The 22,990-nt window shown below is 48.2% G+C and overlaps 1 protein-coding gene across 4 annotated transcripts in view; it reads right to left on the reverse strand.

Annotated features, from left to right (window-relative positions):
* macrod2 (mono-ADP ribosylhydrolase 2) overlaps nt 1-22,990 on the reverse strand; it is a 357,904-nt gene that overhangs the window by 60,294 nt on the left and 274,620 nt on the right. The gene's annotated exons all lie outside the window — the stretch shown is intronic.

Here is a 22,990-nt window from a genome sequence, read left to right on the forward strand (position 1 = left end):
AGGGTGGCCTCTCTCCTGTCTCCTGTTTTGATCCTGTCACGCCAGGAGACCACGGCTAACAGAGATAAGGCAACACGTTCCCTCGTTTCTCAAACAAATGACACACACACAGATAAATACACTGACGCACAGTGCATCAAGTAACAAAGACATGCCACACACACACACACACACACACACACACCCAACAGCTGCTCATTGGGATAGCATCTCGCTAACAGTTGCAAGGAGTTTATTGGACATATGTTGCTGTTGCAGGCAGGGTGGGCCAGAGAACAGGTGGTGTCAGAGAGAAGGCAGGTGTCATGTGAGCGACTGGTCATGTGACCAAATAATCATGTGAATGGAGAGTCACGCTCAGAGCCCGCTGCCCAGGCAGCTAGAGGCAGGGCCATTCCGTTAGAGGCAGGGCCAGGCCGTTAGAGGCAGGGCCAGGCCGTTAGAGGCAGGGCTAGGCCGTTAGAGGCAGGGCTAGGCAGTTAGAGGCAGGGCCAGGCCGTTAGAGGCAGGGCCGTTAGAGGCAGGGCCAGGCAGTTAGAGGAAGGGCCAGGCCGTTAGAGGCAGGGCCGGGCTTTCAGGCTCCAGCAGATGAGGCGGTGTTGGGAAGGGTTAGGGAGGGTTAGGAAGGGTAAGGGAAAGTAAGGGTTAGGAAGGGTTAGGGTTAGGAAGGGTTAGGGTTAGGAAGGGTTAGGGTGAGGAAGGGTTAGGGTGAGGAAGGGTTAGGGTTAGGAAGGGTTAGGGTGAGGAAGGGTTAGGGTTAGGAGGGGTTAGGGTTAGGAAGGGTAAGGGTTAGGGTTAGGAAGGGTTAGGGTTAGGAAGGGTTAGGGTGAGGAAGGGTTAGGGTTAGGAAGGGTTAGGGTTAGGAAGGGTAAGGGTTAGGGTTAGGAAGGGTTAGGATTAGGAAGGGTTAGGGTGAGGAAGGAACATCTAAGACAAGGGATGAAGGGACGGAAGAGGATGGAGAGAGAGAAAGGGAGGGATGCAGCAGGAAGTAGGAGACAGGAGTCACTAGAGATAGTTGTTGCAGTGCAGTTAGCTGACATGCTGTGTGTGTGTGTGTGTGTGTGTGTGTGGAGGTGCTCCACCTAGAAGGAACAGAACTGTTCTCTAATTGGCTGGAGGAGAGGGGATGGCTGGGTACAGCGAGACCCCATTGCATTGTGGGATACCCCCCCCCCACCACCACCCCCCCCCCCCCCCAGGTGACTAGGGGTGAGAAGACACACATGGATTGGCTAACGCAAATCACTTCAGTCTGTACAATAGACCTACACACACATGCGCGCACACACACCCACACACACACCTCGGCCTAACAAGACTCCGGTGACTTCACACATCTGTAAAGATGCCGAATCTCAGCATGATCTAAAATTAAAACAGCGTATGAGATCACTCTCACGCACTGCTCCACTCCTATAAACCTGCAGTCCAGTAACTCCCAAGGCCTTCAGAATAAAACCCTGATTTCCTCCAGTACAGCAGAACACCACCTCTCTCCATCATACACACTAGGTGTGTTACACAGTCTCGTCCCACTCTGACCAGCCCCATCCCTCCAGTCCCCTCCATCCCTCCAGTCCCCTCCAGTCCCCTCCATCCCTCCAGTCCTCCAGTCCCCTCCTCCTCCCATCCTCCAGTCCCCTCCTCCTCCCATCCTCCCATCCACCAGTCCCCTCCTCCTTCCATCCTCCAGTCCCCTCCTCCTCCAGTCCTCCAGTCCCCTCCTCCTCCCATCCTCCCACCCTCCAGTCCCCTCCTCCTCCAGTCCTCCAGTCCTCCAGTCCCCTCCTCCTCCAGTCCTTCAGTCCCCTCATCCTCTAGTCCTCCAGTCCTCCAGTCCCCTCCTCCTCCAGTTCTCCAGTCCCCTCCTCCTCCCATCCTCCCATCCTCCAGTCCCCTCCTCCTCCAGTCCTCCAGTTCCCTCATCCTCCAGTCCTCCAGTCCCCTCCTCCTCCAGTCCTTCAGTCCCCTCATCCTCCAGTCCTCCAGTCCTCCAGTCCCCTCCTCCTCCAGTCCTCCAGTCCCCTCCTCCTCCAGTTCTCCAGTCCCCTCCTCCTCCCATCCTCCCATCCTCCAGTCCTCCAGTCCCCTCCTCCTCCAGTCCTCCAGTCCCCTCATCCTCCAGTCCTCCAGTCCCCTCCTCCTCCAGTCCTCCAGTCCCCTCCTCCTCCAGTCCTCCAGTCCTCCAGTCCCCTCCTCCTCCCATCCTCCAGTCCCCTCATCCTCCCATCCTCCAGTCCCCTCCTCCTCCAGTCCTCCATCCTTCCAGTCCCCCCAGCAGCAGGCTCAGTGGAGCCCATCTGGTCCTGGTCAGAGTCCTAGCCTCCAGGCCTCATCCATCACCGGAGCGTTAGGTCCCTGGCGCTGTGTGGTGGCGGCAGGCTGCGATGTGCTGAGGTTGTGCTTTCTGGCTCTGGGGAGGAGCTGGTGATGGACGCGCCAGTCAGGACGTCTGCAGCGGGGAGCATCCACAGGAGCAACGTGGATCTGACAGCAGCACTCAGACTCACACATTCTCTCTCTCACACACACCACACACACACACACACACACACTTGCACACATGTACACACACACTCTCTCTCACAAACACACACACACACACTGCCCATCTGGCTCCAGACAGGACTCATAGCAGAAGCTGGGTCTGGAGTTAGACCCTTCCTAGACCAACACACCCCAACACACCAGGACTAGAAACAGCTGGGTCTGGAGTTAGACCCTTCCTAGACCAACACATCACACCACAACAGCCATGACACCTCCAACACCCTCAAGCACCATCCTGGGTTCTTCCTCAGCAGTGACAGGTGGGTTGACGCTGCCACAGGTGTCTAAACCAATCACAGGCCCTCTCTGTGACGGGCACACGCACGGAGGTGACCAATCACTTACGACACAGATCACTTCAGAACCATGGGGAGCCAATGAGAAGGCTCTGCTGGAGGAGTGATTCATCAACAGGTCATTCTCACATCTTGATGAGGTCATCAGTGCATGATAATCAACTCTGTGTGCGACAACACACTACACAGCTATCAGGCAGAACAAGTGTTACTGTACATGTGTGTGTGAGTCTGTGAGTGTGTGTGTGAGTCTGTGAGTGTGTGTGTGTGTGTGTGTGTGTGTGAGTCTGCGAGTGTGTGTGTGTGTGAGTCTGTGAGTGTGTGTGTGTGTGTGTGTGTGTGTGTGTGTGTGTGTGAGTCTGTGAGTGTGTGTGTGTGTGTGTGTGTGAGTCTGTGAGTGTGTGTGTGTGTGTGTGTGTGTGAGTCTGCGAGTGTGTGTGTGTGTGAGTCTGTGAGTGTGTGTGTGTGTGTGAGTCTGTGAGTGTGTGTGTGAGTCTGCGAGTGTGTGTGTGTGTGAGTCTGTGAGTGTGTGTGTGTGTGTGTGTGTGTGTGTGTGTGTGTGTGTGTGAGTCTGTGAGTGTGTGTGTGTGTGAGTCTGTGAGTGTGTGTGAGTGTGTGCGTGAGTCTGTGAGTGTGTGTGTGTGTGTGTGAGTCTGCGAGTGTGTGTGTGTGTGAGTCTGTGAGTGTGTGTGTGTGTGTGTGTAAGTCTGTGAGTGTGTGTGTGTGTGTAAGTGAGTGTCTCGTCCATTTCTCATTTGGCTAAGCAGTGACATATTTGACCTCTGGACTAAATAGGCATGGCTGATGACATACTCAGTGGGTCGTCAGAGCTAATAAAGTATGAAAATGGGAGTGTTTGAATCTAATCATTAGTTTAATGCATTAGATATGATCACACTGGCTCTTGAGGGAGGGGAAAATCTTCCTTACCGACGCTCAACATTTGTAATTACAATAACATTAACCTTTGCCTTACTAATTCAGGCACTCTGCAATTTATCTCAGGGCTGAGTCGTGGGCAAAGCTTCCCTCCTCCAGAGTGTGGAGGTACTGTGATGGTAACATCGTGTGATGGGACAAAAACTATCTGGCCAAGAGCTGTCAAAATAGTGTGGGCCCTTATCCATTTTCAATGAGCTAATGAATAGCACCATGTTTGCTGCCTGCTGAACCCTTTCCTATTGCTATCCTATCAATTGTCATTTGTGTGAATGACTGTGTGTGTGTGTGTGTGTGCATGAGTAAGTGTGTGTATGTGCATGAGTGTGTGTGTGTGTGTGCATGAGTAAGTGTGTGTGTGCATGAGTAAGTGTGTGTGTGTGTGACAGTGACAGAAAGTGAGGAGCCTGTGTTGATTTCAAACTGAGTAATTAATTGAAATACTTGAATAGAGACTGAAAATGACTCATTAATTCATTCACGGCTGCCGCTTAATGACTATTTTTTCCCTCTCATGCTATGCTATTTGGATGCTCCTAATGATGTGTGTGTGTGCGCGTGTGTGTGAAAGAAGACAATAAGTAATGAGACCAAGGCAAATACATTTCAGCTCCTGGCCCTAATTCTTTACTCACTACCGCAGAAAAATGGCCAGTTCTGTGCAGGGTAAACAAACTCCATATATTTCATATCCCTAAATGATAAGGATCAATGAAATTAACTCACAGAAGACAGGCATATTTAGCATTCAGATTTTATTTCCTCTCTGTGGACACATTATAGCTCTAAAGTGACTCTCAAGTCCACCAATAAAGCTAAACGTCACCCAGGAGTCCACTTTAAAGAAACATGCACCTTTTTGTTGACTGTATAATGCATTAAACATACACATGACCACAAAGGGCCTGAAATTAACATTACCAAACGTTTATTATATGGCAACGACGGTACGAGCTTTCTGATTGGCTAATGGGTAGTCATGCCAGACGCGTATTGCCCTCCTCAGCGGTCAATACGGCTCCGATCGCTTTTATTTCATTCAAATTTTAAAGTGAATGTGTTTGTGACGTGTGTGTGTGTGCACATGCAAATATACCAGATCTTTGTGTCATCATCACACAGCTAGTAAGGCTGGTAAATAACACAGTCCATCTCATACACGGAGGGCTCACAACACAATATGCCATCTGAATTCTCCCCATTTGCATGTAGATTGCTTTAATTATGGGTAAAAGTCAAGTCGCCTGTTTGCATAAGATGGCGGGGAATCGATTGGAAAGCATGGATAATGACAAGTCACAGCAGAACTTCTTATCACAGCTGCAGAATGACAGGAATCTCTGTGTGACACACCGCTGTACCACTGGACAGAACAAACACGCTGGGTTATAACGATCAAACGTTTCAAACTAATGGCTACACATTTGGGCCCAAACAGAGGACTTGTTGCTGTTTAGATATTGTGTGCAGCACTGCACATACATCTTACCACCTGACGTAACAGGAATACCTCTGGACTCCAGATTGTATTGCTGTGTGCTAGTTGCTGCTATGTGGTGACGCCTCAATCAGGGCTCTCAAGTCTCATGCATTCGCCGCGAGACTCACTCAGCCATTTCTCGCTCACACGCGACACCTTGTATTATTAGTATTCTCACGCATTTCAATCATTTCTCACACTGAGAAGGGATTACTCGCAGGCGCAGGCCTGTGCAGGCACACTGAGATGATAGTTGTTTCGAGTTATACAAAGTTAAAGGCCAATCGGAAAACACCACCAGCACCAACACAAGTTCTTGCTGTCAAGTTAGCAGCTGCTGCATCAAGATTCAATACGAAGGAGAGAAAAAAAAAAACTAAAGAACAAAGACCAGCGGAGAACAGCCTGAACCTGGTCTGAACAACACAACTGTATTTGAAAGAGTAAAAATAAAAGAAAACATCTAACAATGGATGATAGTATCATAGCTACAAAACGCACATGTGGAGAACATGCTTTCACTCATGAAAATAACATTGTCTTCATTGGTCTGTATCTCTTCTCGACCGTTCTAAATAAAACATTGTTATTCCCCCTCTACAACACACTGTTAATTATTAAACCTTGTACAGAGGGGTTACGACTAGCACAGTAACCAGAGCTGACAAGAAGTGCCCAACTCGCCGACAGCGCTCCTCATAGCAGATGTCTACCGCGACGAAGACCAAAAACACAGCAGAGACACTAACAGCTACCCACGGAACGCATCGAGCACCATCACTCAGAGGCAGAGTGCTGAGACAACAGTATAGTTCGAACGAACAAACAATAAACAAAGAAGGCGTTTAGCCCCTCGCTGTCATTCTAATGTTGTGTGAGTGTGCCAACAGTAAACATGGCTGCCCTCTTACAGCAGCGCCTCAGATGTGAAGCAAACAGGACCAGCGCCGCCAGAACCAGGCCCGGGAGACGGCTCCTCTTGGTGTGTAAAAACACATCTCTCTGCCGCTTTTCCTGGAGGGTGTCACAGCTTTTGTAGTCGTCCTAACAAGGAGCTCGCGCCATCAACGTGAGCTCTCTCTCTCTCTCTCTCTCTCTCTCTCTATCTCTCTCTGTCCCTCTCTCTCTCTCTCTCTCTCTCTCTCTCATCACATGAAACAATCCCAGGGAGGAGCACAAACTCACCTGCCAGAAAACTCCCAGCCCGTCTCCTGCTGGGTCTGCACCCTCTCTCTCTCTCTCTATGTCCCCCCCCCTCTCTCTCCCTCTCTATGTCCCCCCCCCCTCTTCCTCTCCCTCTCTATGTCCCCCCCATCTCTCTCTCCCTCTCTATGTCCCCCCCTCTCTCTCTCCCTCTCTATGTCCCTCCCCCCTCTCTCTCTCTATGTCCCTCCCCCCCGCTCTCTCCCTCTCTATGTCCCTCCCCCCTCTTCCTCTCCCTCTCTATGTCCCCCCCATCTCTCCCCCCCCCCTCTCTCTCCCTCCCCCTCCTCTCTACCTTTCTTCGTTCCAATCTGCCTGACACACAAAGCCAGCGTTATCCAGGTAGGAAGAGTGAAGGAGCCTAATTAGCTGACGTTTCTCTCTCCTAATAAGACCATGTTTCCACCTTGCATGCCTGACGGTCGGTCTGCAGACGAGCTTGTATGATGGATCGAGGTCGTCCTCAAACTGGTGACAGGCTGAATCGTAGTCATGGAGGCAGTTCTTATAATCCTCTCTTTATCCTGTCCTCCCTCTCTACCCGCAACAAACAGATGCTAACGAACACAGCTGGGAGGCTTTGTAAATAAGGTTGTTGTTTTTTTTTGTCCCGACTCCAGAGACGATGCATAAATATTGTTATTTTTCGATGAATACTTACTTTCCCGATCGCTTTGGTGTCGTGCTGGTGATGTGGCACTCTTCCTCACGGTTTCACACCTGCTCTGTCTTGTTATCTGATTGGCTACTTGATTGTCTCCGATCTAGTTCATGTTGGCGTGTGCAAGTCTGGGTGAACTAAATCAGGCCGTAATGGCTTCATTAAAGGAGCCCAAGACAGCCAGCGTAGTGAAGGATGATTACAGTTATAAGCAGGGGATGGGAGTCTAATGGAACCAGAGGTGGCTCCACAAGATTAAAAGCCGTTTTCAGATCACTGCCGTTTCCCCTTCAATTCCGCAGATCACTTAATTGAAATTCTTTTTAATTTTCTCCTAGAATAGCCGCGCTCAGATAACACTGTTTTCAGTAGCCTTAGGTCAACCTCAAGGATCAGTTCTGAGGTGAGGATATTCTAGTAGCTGTGTTTAATAAGGCTATCGCGATGTCTGATGTATGAAATTAGACACCAACTAATCTAGGTCAGAAATCCAGCACGGTTTTAAGAAAGTTCCAGAATCAAGTCAATAAACACTGCATGATTTTTATTATTTTTTTACAAACACCCCAGAAAGCATAATGTGTCAACAGGAAAGAAAACGTGTCTTAATTTGTGGTGTTATGGTAACAGCTTTGACTTGACTTTTATTCTAATTCTTAAAAGGCTCAAGAGCCTGTCTGCACTCAGTAAAACACTTTTTTTGTTGGTCTTTTATTTTTTTCACGCATCACACCTCACGTGTCTTAGATCCATACGCCTGGCCTTAAATGCCAGCGGTCAGCACGTACATCATCGCCCATCTGAGAGCTGTGGGAGGCTGGTGAGGACAAGAGAGACGAGAGAGATGAGAGAGAGAGAGAGAGACAGAGAGAGAGAGAGGGAGAGAGAGACAGACAGAGAGAGAGAGAGGGAGAGAGAGAGAGAGAGAGAGGGAGAGAGAGACAGAGAGACAAAGAGAGAGAGAGAGAGAGAGAGAGAGAGAGAGAGAGAGAGAGAGAGAGAGAGACAGAGAGACAGAGAGACAGAGAAAGAGCGAGAGTGACAGAAAGAGAGAGAGAGAGAGACGGCTCTGTTGTTCTCTCCTTAGGAGCCCTGCAGTTACTGAGGTCTGGAACCTGCAGAGGTAAACAAGCTGGCGTTGTCAACGGAAACCACGCAGCTGCCAGCCGCTCGTCCTCCTCGCAGACGCCCCACACGGACCCAGGAAATGTCATTTGTTTGCGCTCGTTGTGTCGATGCTGCTCTAGCACAAACCAATTTAGCATCGACTCTTATTGCAAATGGAGATCGATACTTTCCATGTAATGCAATACTGAAGCATGTGCATTCACACAAACACGCACACACTGAATCAAACACACATACACACATTGTCAGACACACAGACACACACGCACCATGCTCAAACATAACCTTGAAAACCTCACTGCTGTTAGTTTGCTCCATTAGCAAATCATCTTTGTGTGAAGGGCTATAAACAGATCATATCCTGGGAATGTGCACCCATGTGAACCCAGCAGCGCAGAGCCAGTCAATAGCATGTCTGGGGGCTCAACTATGTGACAGGTTGGATCTCCTGGAGCCAAGCCTGTGGCTGGGGGAATGAGGGAGGGATGAATGGGATCTTATCAGGCCATGTTGAGAGACCTCAAAAGGCAAGGAGCTCAAAGGATACCAGAGATTTCACTCTGTCAGATCAGGACACAAATGAACCGGTGTTGAGGTCACGCCGCGACGATGCATTGATGCCCACCAGCATGCCCTGGCTGCCTCTGGAGCTAAGTCAGTCTCTTCTTAGGGGGAAGCTCTGAGTCAGACGAGAGACACTGGAGGAATTTTGCTCATCCGAACAATTTCTGTGACTTGTTATTGCTGTGTCCTAAACAGGCCAAGTTCTGGGTTGTTTTCTGACAATGCTATGACATGCTTGGGCCTGATACACATCATGTCCGACACAAACATGTCTCCTTGTGACGGGGTAAACTACTTTTTATGAGAAAAAGAGGAGAGAGAGGGAGAGGCAGACAAAGACACAGTTAAATGTACTTTACTTAAAGACCAGGAGAGAGGAGAGGGAGAGAGACAAAGAGAGGGAGAGAGACTTAGAGAGAGAAGAGGGAGAGAGACAGAGAGAGGGAGAGAGACTTAGAGAGAGGAGAGGGAGAGAGACAAAGAGAGGGAGAGAGACTTAGAGAGAGAAGAGGGAGAGAGACAGAGAGGGAGAGAGACTTAGAGAGAGGAGAGGGAGAGAGACAGAGAGATGGAGAAAGACAGATAGAGGGAGAGAGACATAGAGAGAGTGAGAGGGAGAGAGACAGAGAGAGAGAGAGAGGGAGAGAGACATAGATAGAGTGAAAGGGAGAGAGACAAAGAGAGGGAGAGAGACATAGAGAGAGTGAAAGGGAGAGAGACAGAGAGAGGGATACTGTCGATAGCAAAGACAGGAAGTAACAAATACTTTGTTACTGTACTTAGGTAGATTTTTCAGGCATCAGTATTTTACTTCATCATTTATTTATTTTTACAACTTTTTACCTTGCACTCCTTACATTTTGTACTTAAATAAAAAAGTGTGAAAGTATTTTTTTTAGTTTTAGTTTTTGAAAACAAAAAAGAGATAGAGAGAGAGAGAGAGAGAGAGAGAGAGAGAGAGAGAGAGAGGAAAAGAGAGAGAGAGACCCCTGGGTCCACACTTGTGGAGGGGTCAGATGGCTGAGTGGTTAGTGAATCGGGCTATTAATCAGAAGGTTGCAGGTTCGATTCACTCTGACGTTGTGCCCTTGGGCAAGGCACTTCACCCTACTTGCCTCCGGGGAATGTCCCTGTACTTACAGTAAGTCACTCTGGATAAGAGCGTCTGCTAAATTGACTAAATGTAAGGCAGACCATGTGACCTGACACACTACTGTATATCTCGCCTTGGCATGATGGGAACTTTTCCCAAGGCTGGGGCCCCTTGAGTGCTTGTCCTTGCCTGCTGTGAGCTGCACTACGTTCTGAGTCCTGTCTTTCATTCATCAGTGTGATTTAGGCGGCCCTCACAACAGCATATCCACGACACCCAAACAGGAGGAAACTTTATCAACACTTGAGTTCAACTTTTAAAGAGACAACAAATGCAGATGTGTGTCACCTCTAAATCTGAAACTTTCACAAGTTGGCGAAAACGGTGCCAAAATAAAACACACAAAAAACAAAATCCAAACCAGGTGACGGTTAACTGATGTGATCAACTACAGAGACAGTGGGTTGTTCTAAAGTGTCTACAGAATAAGCTCTCGTCCTGACAGTGAATCTGTCTGTTCTGGAGAGCTCTACTCACATCAGACACCGACTCTGACTTTCAAACAGCTCCCAGTCACGCCACACAATTCTGTATCAACCATATTAGATTTGATGCACATCAAAGAATTCATGAGAAATTTCATTCGCCTCCGTCGACAGTTCTTTGTCTGTTAACTCTGAACAAATCTAATCCAGTAAGTAAGCTGCAGACAGAGAGGTCACACAGGTCCTTATCAAGGATATCAAAGAGAGAACATTCACAATCTCTACCCAGCTGGCATAAAGGCCATACGGTGAATACACATTCACTTAAAGCTCTTCCTCCTTGAAACAGCCTTGCAGAGAGGTATATATTACACAGAGGTGTACTAGAGTCTATGAAACACATTTCATGACTTATTTGCAGTTGCCAAAAAAGGTCTAGCTGGGCTTTCATGAACATGGCTTGCATATCCACGCCCTGGATAACGGGAGAGATTGTGGAGGGGAGAGATGTGTAAGATGCTGTAGACTCAATCTCAACCATCACAGCTACATCTAGAACACACTTTTCCTAACAGACTACAGCTCTAATTTGCCTTTCTGTCTCCCTCTCGCCTACCCACGTTTCTCTCCCCTTTTCTCTCCTTATGTCCCTTCCTCTCCCGCACCTCTCTCAACTCTCCTGTCCCTCTTCCGTCCCTCTCTCCTCCCTGGAGGGACTCCTCCTGGTGTCAGAGCTGGGTGAGGCCACTCCGCTGGCCTGTCAGGAGTTCAGAACATAAATAGTCATCCTGCGCTCCGGGCGGCCAGGACACTGGGGCTTACAGGAACGCCTCCACCTCCACACCCTCCCCTGAATGACAGAGTGGAAGGAACAGGGAAGACACTGAGGACAACAAAAGGAGAGGGAGACAGAGAGAGACAGAGAGAGAGACAGAGACAGACAGACAGAGAGAGAGAGAGAGAGAGAGAGAGAGAGAGAGAGAGAGAGAGAGAGAGAGAGAGAGAGAGAGAGAGAGAGAGAGAGAGAGAGAGAGAGAGAGAGAGAGAGAGAGAGAGAGAGAGAGAGAGAGAGAATGAGAGAGAGAGAGAGAGAGAGAGAGAGAGAGAGAGAGAGAGAGACAGAGACAGACAGACAGAGAGAGAGAGAGAGAGAGAGAGAGAGAGAGAGAGAGAGAGAGAGAGAGAGAGAGAGAGAGAGAGAGAGAGAGAGAGAGAGAGAGAGAGAGAGAGAGAGAGAGAGAGAGAGAGAGAGAGAGAGAGAGAGAGAGAGAGAGAGAGAGAGAGAGAGAGAGAGAGCGAGAGCGAGAGCGAGAGCGAGAGCGAGAGCGAGAGAGAGAGAGAGAGAGAGAGAGAGAGAGAGAGAGAGGAACAGAGATGGAGAGAGAGGGAGAGAGAGAGAGAGAGATCAACTGTTCTGTGTAATGTAGAATCAGATAGGGGGTAACTAGTATGTTCCTTGTCCTTGAATGAGGCTAGGGAGATTGCTGGAGACAGCTTGCTGTTAACAGCTTGTCGTGTCGTTCGTTAAGGGATTCGACGATACAGAAGACAAGCGATGAAAAAGTCAACACTGCAGTGATTTTGAAGTGACGGTCCAACTGCCTCCGACCACTCGATAAACTATTGACATTGCAGTGTTGCACGTACATTAAATCAAACTTGCACTGAACCTCAACCAGGTCCGGGTTCCCCACCGGCCCAGAGGCGACAGCAGAGATGAAGGGGAGCTGGAGGGACACACCTTGTCACAGCGTGTGATAGAACACCACATTCTGCCATTGACACAATGATCCTGTATTGGCTCCTCTTGAGCTTGATGGATGTGCGGGCTATGAAAGTCAGATAAAGCCCATACTGTAGCTGTGGATGGCTTTCTAAGATGCTTCTGTTGTGGTCTAGAGGCAGGCGTTCTGTGAGAGCGATGTTGTCTGATATAAGCCCATGAAAAACAGGCAATCTGTTTTTCCAGTCCTACATATCACTGGTGTGTTATTACTCCTTGAGCTTAACCGCGTCCGTGCTTTGAAAACAAGCAAGGCTCTTAGCTTGTGTGACTTTGCGGACCCCCTTGAGAGACTGTGACTTCCTGGTGTTTGTGTGTGGCCTCAAAGTGGAGGGGGAGGGTTTGGAGGTGGAGGGGAGAAGGGTGGGGGTTGGGAGAGAGTGCGGTCACCCACCCCAGGCCTGTTGCCTCCGTAACAGGGTCAACCTATTACTGTTGCCCTTCTGTGACCACACTCACCAGCGCAGCAAAACACACACTGTGGAGATAAGGCCTGGGCCTGAGGAACACACACACACACACATATACACACACACAGTCCACCTACAGCTTGACAGGGGGCTGAGAGAACAGATGTCTATCTGCTGCTTTGGGATCAGCTCACTAAAGACCTTGCATATTATAAACATCATCAACACCAAGTAACTAACTAATATTTCAACATCTGCATAATGTGCAGTAAGATACAGTCAGCTAGCCTGTACGAACAGCAGGGAACACTCTCTCAGCTTGGCTCATCTGTCAAGAAACTATTATCATCCAATCCAATAATGCGGATGATTTGATTTACTGCATGATCCCGGCATTAAAACTGAATAACCGCCAGGCATCCTTACATCCAGTCACTCACATCCCATAATGCTCCAGTCCGGGAAACCTAGGGAACATGTGGCACAGGTGTGCAACACAAAGCTGCTGACGCCAGGCTGCTGCCCTCCACAACTGTGAACTCATCCCTGCTGCCCTCTCCTGAGTCCCAGCTCATCAATCGTGTCTGAAGGGCTCTCGTTGGCCCGGGCTGTGCTGTGGGCCCGGTCCCTCTGGAGCCCTGGCCAGTCACAGTGACCATGGCTGTTTCACCTCCTGCACACACACACACACACACTTCACACACACACACACACTACACACACACAGATGGCCTGTCAATCAGCGCAGGTGAGATCAAACAGAGCTCTGGTAAAACATTGACACCCATTAGGGCTTAGGGGAACTAGGAGGAGAACAGGAGGAGGAAGAAAATCTGTTTGGGAGGAAATTGAAGAGGGAGGGGGGGAGTCGAGGGAGGAGGGGGAGGGGGGAGACAGCCCTACCAAACCCTGGCCATGAGCAGACCTGCTAATGATGCACACCAGCCCAACGCTTTAAACATTGATCTCTCCTGCTCCGCAACCCTGTACACTCAGAGCTTAGACCAGACCTGCCATGCAGGGATTATCTGAATGGAACACACAGCTTTCCCAACTCCAACGCACACTTTACCATAACTTTGAAAAAGCACTTAACTTGTTTTCCCAGTCAATGGCATCGATTGAGATATCTGAAAACTGCATGAAAACAGGAATGTCTTAATCCCACTCCAAGACCGACATAACCTCCCTTAATTTACAGGTGAGAAAACATACCTGTCACAAAGGGTTCAAGCTAAAATAATTTAAATAAAACTTCATCACATTTCTCAATGCAACAGGCGATCGGTCTGGATTCTGCTTGTTTCCTGATTGGCCACAGGGGGCGAGCAGAGGGTTAGGGCTGAGCTGCAGTGTGGGCAATTTAAGTACAACCATTCAGATTCTCCTGCAAACACAACATATTGACTTGACGAGGACGTGAAACACATGACAACAGCAACCTTACATCCAGACCAGTCCATGCTTCCCTTCTGTCCTTATTTTGGGAAACAACCTTGGGCGAATGGTGCACTAATCAAGTAATTTATGCCTAGAAATGAAACATTGACTTTCAAATGCACCATCGCCTGCAGCCAGGCTTTGAGGCTGATTTGATCCCTCCTCAGATGAGGAGAGATATGGCCCATTCCCCCTGATCACACGCCAGTTGCTGCAATCACACAGCCACAGGAATACACACACACATGAACACACACACACACATACATAGGAAAATACTGGGGTGGTCTCGACTCTCTTTCCAAACCAAACACACATCCACACACTCACACACACACAACCCTATCCACACACACATCCACACACTCACCCACACACAACCCTATCCACACACACATCCACACACAACCCTATCCACACACACATTCTCACAACATCACAAACCAACCAAATGACTTGCTCACGCTCACCATTTCGGTACTTTTCGGTAGCTGGAATAGTTAAGTAAGGTAATCGACTTTATACCCCATGGTGAGGGCCGCTGGACTGGGCAGAGAGACAAGCCAGGGTGGGTGTGAGATCCAGGGCATGCTGAGCATCACAGGAGGAGGGTGGTGAGAGCTGAGGCAGTCTGTGAGAGCTGGGGCAGTCTGTGAGAGCTGGGGCAGTCTGTGAGAGAGCTGGGGCAGTCTGTGAGAGCTGGGGCAGTCTGTGAGAGAGCTGGGGCAGTCTGTGAGAGCTGGGGCAGTCTGTGAGAGAGCTGGGGCAGTCTCTGTGAGAGCTGGGTCAGTCTGTGAGAGCTGGGGCAGTCTGTGAGAGAGCTGGGGCAGTCTGTGAGAGCTGGGGCAGTCTGTGAGAGAGCTGGGGCAGTCTGTGAGAGCTGGGGCAGTCTGTGAGAGAACTGGGGCAGTCTCTGTGAGAGCTGGGTCAGTCTGTGAGAGCTGGGTCAGTCTGTGAGGGCTGAGGAAGTCTGTGAGAGCTGGGGCAGTCTGTGTGGGCTGGGGCAGTCTGTGAGAGCTGGGGCAGTCTCTGTGAGAGCTTGGGCAGTCTCTGTGAGGGCTGGGGCAGTCTGTGAGAGCTGGGGCAGTCTGTGAGAGCTGGGGCAGTCTCTGTGAGAGCTGGGGCAGTCTCTGTGAGAGCTGGGGCAGTCTGTGAGAGCTGGGGCAGTCTCTGTGAGTGGGCGGGAAACCATGCAAGGTCACCAAAGACACAAGACTTCTCCACATCTCACGACCTCTACTGGGGAAGACACACCGTCGTGAGGACGGCAGACACGGCCCTGGCGCTACCAGCCACCGCACGGTCGTTTCTTCTCCATCTCCGTGACGCAACTGAAGATCGTAGTTACTTTGATTCATTCATATTTAATACTGGTCTCGCTGGAAAGAAAGTGCTGACCAAGGTCACACTGAGAACAGAGTGGATTGCTTTAATTCTTATTAACCCCTGTGTCTCAAAGAAAGGTAACATGGTCATTACATTTTTCATTAAGTCAGTTCCTGGGAGCACCAGATAGTGTACATAATTAATACCAGTGATGAATGTCCTGCTCACTCAGTTTTGTTGTGCTCTTGCGTTTTAACCAAAAGAAACTTGAAACTGATTCACACAAACGCGCTTGTATGTGCCCTCTCTCTCACACACACACACCACACACAAACAGACACACACACACAAACAGAAGCGAAAAACAAAGCAGTGAAACTGTGCTTGTGGTCGTGACAAAGGTCTCCTCTCTCGCAGGCCTGCAAAGCACAGTGGAAGGGCGTTCAAACAGAGAGGATGAAATGAGCTTGATGAGGCCTCGCTCTCCAGCGAGCCCGCACACTCCACCCTACCCAGCTTTATCATGCTAGGCCAGCCCACCCCTATCTGCACCACACTAAATCAATTAGCATGTCATTAAGATAGCTTGTTTCGACACAATGCCAAAACTGATGGGACTCTGGTATCTGCACAGACAGAGAGAGAGTAACTCAGAGAGGCTTGTCTCTTTGAGCCAGCGCGTGAGAGGATGTATGTGTGGAGAGGAGAGGACTAAAGAGAGAGATGAATGCGGAGAGAGGGAATAGCTGGTGATTGAAGTTTGTGTTTTTCTGTGTTGATAGGTTCAGCTTCCGCCAGGAGTTTGTCCCTTTCATAATTGTAATAAATAAGTATATAAATAAAAATATTCATATTAAGTAATTATTCTGTAATTACAATGGGTAAAGCAACACCATCTTTAGACATGACAGGATAGGCTAATCTCCCCCAAAAGGGTAAAACGCAATTTCTCTGAAGACACATCTCAATCACTCCATTGAGATAAACATTAAATATTGCATTTCATCACTCCATATCAAGTTTTATCTTTCAGAGATGTGGAGTGTGATCGTAACATATTTGATCCAGAACAAATTAAATTAAGTTCAAGGAGAGCAACAATTTCAATTATTTATTTGATTGTTTCTTTGTCTCTGAACATGAGTCCCTTTTCCCTCCTATATAATCCTACCTTCCAGCTTGTCATCATATTTGGTATGAATCTATTCAGTCATTCTGTACTAACCTAGAGTCATGGAGATGTATCCAGTGTCATTGGAGTCTTGAACAAATTGTGAAGAATGAATTTGTTTTTCTAAGGTAATAGTGTTTACAACTTCTCCTAGGCCCCTGCTCAGCATCTCAGCATCATTAGACATACTGTCACTTAGGAGGGGAGGAAAACAAAAACAACTTCTCTATGACTTACTAGAATTACTGCATAACCCATTCCCTTCAAACTCAAAATTCATAACAATGCGTAGTGTCGCTGGCGCCAGATAACTAGGCTTTCTAATCGAAGCGTTCCCAACCAAAGCTCTTCTGTTCTGTCTGCTTGAATTTCAAATTGCAAAACGGTGAAACTTTGCTGTGGATATTGTTTCAGTGTAGATGACTCTCCATCTACAGATTACAGACAACAAGCTCCAGCAGCATCACTTGACACTGGCCTGCTATCCCAGTAGCATCTATCCATCCCTCCATCCTTCTATACTGCATCTCTCCATCCCTCCATCCTTCTATACTGCATCCCTCCATCCTTCTATACTGCATCCCTCCATCCTTCTATACTGCATCCCTCCATCCTTCTATACTGCATCCCTCCATCCTTCTATACTGCATCCCTCCATCCTTCTATACTGCATCCCTCCATCCTTCTATACTGCATCCCTCCATCCTTCTATACTGCATCCCTCCATCCTTCTATACTGCATCCCTCCATCCTTCTATACTGCATCCCTCCATCCTTCTATACTGCATCTCTCCATCCCTCCATCCTTCTATACTGCATCCCACCATCCTTCTACACTGCATCCCTCCATCCTTCTATACTGCATCCCACCATCCTTCTACACTGCATCCCTCCATCCTTCTATACTGCATCCCACCATCCTTCTACACTGCATCCCTCCATCCTTCTATACTGCATCCCTCCATCCTTCTATACTGCATCTCTCCATCCCTCCATCCTTCTATACTGCATCTCTCCATCTCTCCATCCTTCTATACTGCATCTCTCCATCTCTCCATCCTTCTATACTGCATCTCTCCATCTTTCTATACTGCATCTCTCCATCCCTCCATCCTTCTATACTGCATCTCTCCATCCCTCCATCCTTCTATACTGCATCTCTCCATCTTTCTATACTGCATCTCTCCATCCCTCCATCCTTCTATACTGCATCTCTCCATCCCTCCATCCTTCTATACTGCATCTCTCCATCCCTCCCTTCATCCTTCCATCCCTCCATCCGAGTGGTTCTACATTCCCAGTGGTTCTTTCTTCCCTCCACCCTCCACCCTCCTGTGTGAGAGGTAGCAGCAGGATGCTGAGTCCTCCTCTCAGCTCCAGAAGCGACTCCCTCCCCCCCCCCCCCGCCACTCTGCGACCCAGCCCCCCCGCCACTCTGCGACCCAGCCCAAAGTTCAAAGAGGCGAGACAGCGACATCAAACGCCCAGAGCAAGCTTTGAACGCCCAGCCAGCATCGCAGACCAACAGAGGCTCCACTGGGCATGCTCAGTCCTCATGGGCGTCTCTATGGCACCCAGCACCTGTCACACTCCACTAAAAACAAAGCGACCCAGCATGGACGATGCTCTCGTTCTGTTCTACACAGACACTCACCTCCAGCTCCCCTGTCATGCGGTCCTCTATTGCCACTGCTTGATAGGAGACAGGATGGCCACGGAAAAGCTGGCGACCTTCCTGTTGAGCATGCTGCAACCTGCCACTTTACAACGAATACACTTTCTCTAAAGGTGAGGTTGACAATGTAGCCATGGTAACGCCGGTCGTTCATCTTATTCAAATGACAATCGAGTGCCTCTCTACTGTCACTATACGGCCGTGGGTGCCAGCTCAGGACAGCATCTTAAACGGATATTCCGTCGCAGAAGCGTTGAAGCGATAATATTAAACACATATTTATTTCCATTAGTCGCCCGACATTTGGCCAAAATTGACTGTAATTCTGGGAGTGCCGCTTCTAAATGGGATTTACAATCGGACTGTCCTAAATGACAAATGCCAGCGAGGCAAACAGAGGATTCACAGTGAGTAGAGAATAGGACTGGAGATTGAGGACCGGAGATTGAGGTGGTCTCTCTCGAAAGAACCGGACCTGTGTTTGGGGAGATCTCTCTGAAGCATAGGACCTGTGTTTGGGGGACATCTTTCTGGATCCAAGATGAGGGTGTGCCCGGCGGCTCATTCCAACGCCTGCCTGGCCTCCACTGAGCCATGACAGGATTGGAAAAAAAACAAAAAAAACATCTGCACCACACTTTCCATGGGCAGATGGAGCATGTACAAGCCTGAATTAAACCAAATGAGATGGTAAAATTGGGAATAAAACACAGCAGAGCAGGAGCCGGGGGGGGGGGGGGGTTGCCTTGGTCGTCGTCCCCCAACTGACGTCTCAAAAGAAACTAGAACATTCTGACAGTCTGTTGTTTGCACACATGTGGTTTCCTTTATTTGTCTCGGGGACGAAGGGAGAGGATGCTGGGCCGTGTTACTCTGATCCGCTGTGATCTAAAGGGTTGCGGCTACACTCCCGTCTCTCCGGATTACAGAAACCGCTCCGCCTGACCACTGCTACCGTAGCCTGCTCACTACCCTACAATAGAACTCCAAACCCACTGATGCTTTTCAGGGGATATTTCACGCGGGCGCAAGACTCCTTTGTGTGCTCTGTAAGCGCTGCAGGCCCACAGTGTTCTGGCCCGCAAGATAAACTCTCAGCCAATCAATCACTCTCCATCTTCTCGCACAATGTGGCTCGAACTCTCCATCTCCATCCTTTATTGTGCGTGTGTGTGGTCTGGTGTGTGTTTGACTTTAGCATCAGTGGGCAATCAGGGTTTAAATGGAACAGCAGGTCCACCTGCATTTCAACTGCAGCTAATGGTAGAGATGGGATACACACACACACACACACAATGATACCATGTCTGAAGAATAAAGAATCTGTCTCGGGCACTCTGGCACCCCAGTGAGTTAGATCTAGGGCCAATCCATTGTGTTGTGTGATTCAGGCACAATGGAACAGGATCATCCCGGATGCATGGCCTTATCACAGAGCTGAAATGACTCGTCTCAGAGGAGTACCCCCAACGCAGCAGCCTCATGGCTGATTGTAAAAAGCGGGAGGTGAACGAGAACAGCAATCTATCTCTTTTGTGTCAGGTCTCATGCATGACAAACTGGGCTTCAGACATCTCTCTCACTGCCCTTCATCTGGAGAGAGCAGGGATGTATACAGTATCATCTACTACTGTTAGAGAGAGCAGGGATGTATACAGTATCATCTATGACTGTTAGAGAGAGCAGGGATGTATACAGTATCATCTATGACTGTTAGAGAGAGCAGGGATGTATACAGTATCATCTACTACTGTTAGAGAGAGCAGGGATGTATACAGTATCATCTACTACTGTTAGAGAGAGCAGGGATGTATACAGTATCATCTACTACTGTTAGAGAGAGCAGGGATGTATACAGTATCATCTACTACTGTTAGAGAGAGCAGGGATGTATACAGTATCATCTACTACTGTTAGAGAGAGCAGGGATGTATACAGTATCATCTACTACTGTTAGAGAGAGCAGGGATGTATACAGTATCATCTACTACTGTTAGAGAGAGCAGGGATGTATACAGTATCATCTACTACTGTTAGAGAGAGCAGGGATGTATACAGTATCATCTACTACTGTTAGAGAGAGCAGGGATGTATACAGTATCATCTACTACTGTTAGAGAGAGCAGGGATGTATACAGTATCATCTACTACTGTTAGAGAGAGCAGGGATGTATACAGTATCATCTACTACTGTTAGAGAGAGCAGGGATGTATACAGTATCATCTACTACTGTTAGAGAGAGCAGGGATGTATACAGTATCATCTACTACTGTTAGAGAGAGCAGGGATGTATACAGTATCATCTACTACTGTTAGAGAGAGCAGGGATGTATACAGTATCATCTACTACTGTTAGAGAGAGCAGGGATGTATACAGTATCATCTACTACTGTTAGAGAGAGCAGGGATGTATACAGTATCATCTACTACTGTTAGAGAGAGCAGGGATGTATACAGTATCATCTACTACTGTTAGAGAGAGCAGGGATGTATACAGTATCATCTACTACTGTTAGAGAGAGCAGGGATGTATACAGTATCATCTACTACTGTTAGAGAGAGCAGGGATGTATACAGTATCATCTACTACTGTTAGAGAGAGCAGGGATGTATAAGGTATCATCTACTACTGTTAGAGAGAGCAGGGATGTATACAGTATCATGTACTATTGGAAAAACTGTCCTTCTGGATCCTAGTCAAACTTTTGTCCTTATCTCTTTGCGATCCCCCCAACAGTAGATGATGAGTAAATAAATACAATAATAATAGAAATACACTAAATAAATGAGTGTTGGCTGCAAGACTTGAAACACCTTTGCACATTCAAAGTATTTGTGAACCATTCTTCCCTCAGAATCCCCGTCTGCAGTTTGTGTATCGTCTGGTTTAACTCTGGCACTTCTTTTTCCGTTAACTCTACTGTAAGTTAGCTCTACTGTAAGTTAGTTGTACTATAAGTTAGCTCTATTGTAAGTTAGCCATAGTGTAAGCTGTCCGTACCGTAAGTTAGCCATAGTGTAAGTTAGCCATACTGTAAGTTAGCTCTACTTTCAGTTAGCTCTACTGTAAGTTAGCTCTACTGTAAGTTAGCTCTACTGTAAGCTGTCCGTACCGTAAGTTAGCCATAGTGTAAGTTAGCCATACTGTAAGTTAGCCGTAGTGTAAGTTAGCCGTAGTGTAAGTTGGCTGCACTGTAAGTTAGCTTTACTGTGAGGCCACAACCTCATCAAGCTTGTCTTCAGCTTCATCGCTGAAGACAAGCTAGCCTCCGAGTCACTTATCACACAAGAGTGTAGGCGTGACATGTTGAACCCTTACACACACAGATGTATCCTGCCTCTGGAAGCTCTCACAGAGCCAATCACAAATCAGTTTAATTCACACACCCACACTAATGCAGCTTGTCTGTTAGTCACCAGCAAACCCACACTCGGTATTCTCTCAGGAACTAAACAGTCTTTCCATCAAAGCTGTCACTGTGGGTTTAGGAGCATTAAGGTGAGAGAGCGGACATGGTGAACTGCGAAGGAGAGGGGATCCTTCTGTTGGTTCAAGTCAGAGTGGCGCTAAGCATGGGCTGAACTGGACGTCAGAAGAACTATGAATCTGTTGGCTGTTTGTCTAGATGGAGCCTAGACTTCAAAACCGGATCTTTCTCTGGCTGGAACAGACGTGGGAGAGACCTCAGCCCTTCTGGGCAGAAGGTACCACTTTATTTTCTCTGATCTTCTAAAAGGAAACACCGCGTTGGTCTAATTATAGTTTAGAAAACATCCCTCCCTGATTCGGAGAGCTTTGCCAAACTCTCCCTCCCCAATAGAGGGGAGTATCTAGTCCCATTAAAGTGCCCATTAGCAGAAAAAAGCATAGGTGAACTACATTATGCTATTTCAGAATGAAAGAAAACCAACAAGAAGTATTGAAAGATATCTAAAATATTTGTATCTATATCAGAGCCATTATAGCTTGTCTGTAGACTAGCATCGTTCTCGTGGAATACTAACAATAGTGGAACAACCACAATAGTGAGTTGTTCACTAAAGCTGAGTAATCCCAGACAGCAACAAACCCATCTACAACCCAGTGATCACAGGCAGAGCTGACGCGGGCCCTACAGAGCGTGTTAGGGCACATCATCAGGCAACAGGACCGATGCCACAACCACAAGCAATCAACAACAGCGAGCGAGCATTCCTCTCTCCTCGCTCTCTGCGCCTCCAGCATGGTCTCTACGGGACCGCTGGCCTGAACAGTACAGTAGGTGGATTTATTAAGCCCCTCTATCCACTCTGCCATTATCTATGGTGCTGTAGTCAATAAAGATGACCCCTGAAGGTTATCATCAGTCACTGGCTCGCTGATTGATTGAAGCCCTGACACTCATCCATAGCTGCTCTAAAAATAGCAGGCTTCAACGCCTCTCAAAGATAAGACAAACTCAATAGACAGAATTTGGTTTAAAAAAAGACGATGTGTTCTCAAGTATAATACAGTCCCTTTTTCTGAAGGATGTTCATGCTTAAACATTACACACACACACACACACACCCACACGTTCTCTCGAGCGTGAGATGTACTGTGCTTGTCTTTATGTGAGCGTTGTGAAGAGTCAGACGCCTCCGTGAGAACATTAGCACCTCTGGGCAGACCACGAGGAGCTCTGTGACACAGCTGGCTAGGCGGAAGTCAAACACTGAGCCTGTTTTTCACACATGCAGCCAAGGAATAGGTGTTTCCGCTAACCTGACTTTCGTTTATGGCAGGAAGAGTATAAAGCAGTG

Source organism: Hypomesus nipponensis, chromosome 11 (genome assembly GCF_054491055.1).
Source record: "Hypomesus nipponensis isolate SF chromosome 11, ASM5449105v1, whole genome shotgun sequence".
NCBI lineage: Eukaryota > Metazoa > Chordata > Actinopteri > Osmeriformes > Osmeridae > Hypomesus > Hypomesus nipponensis.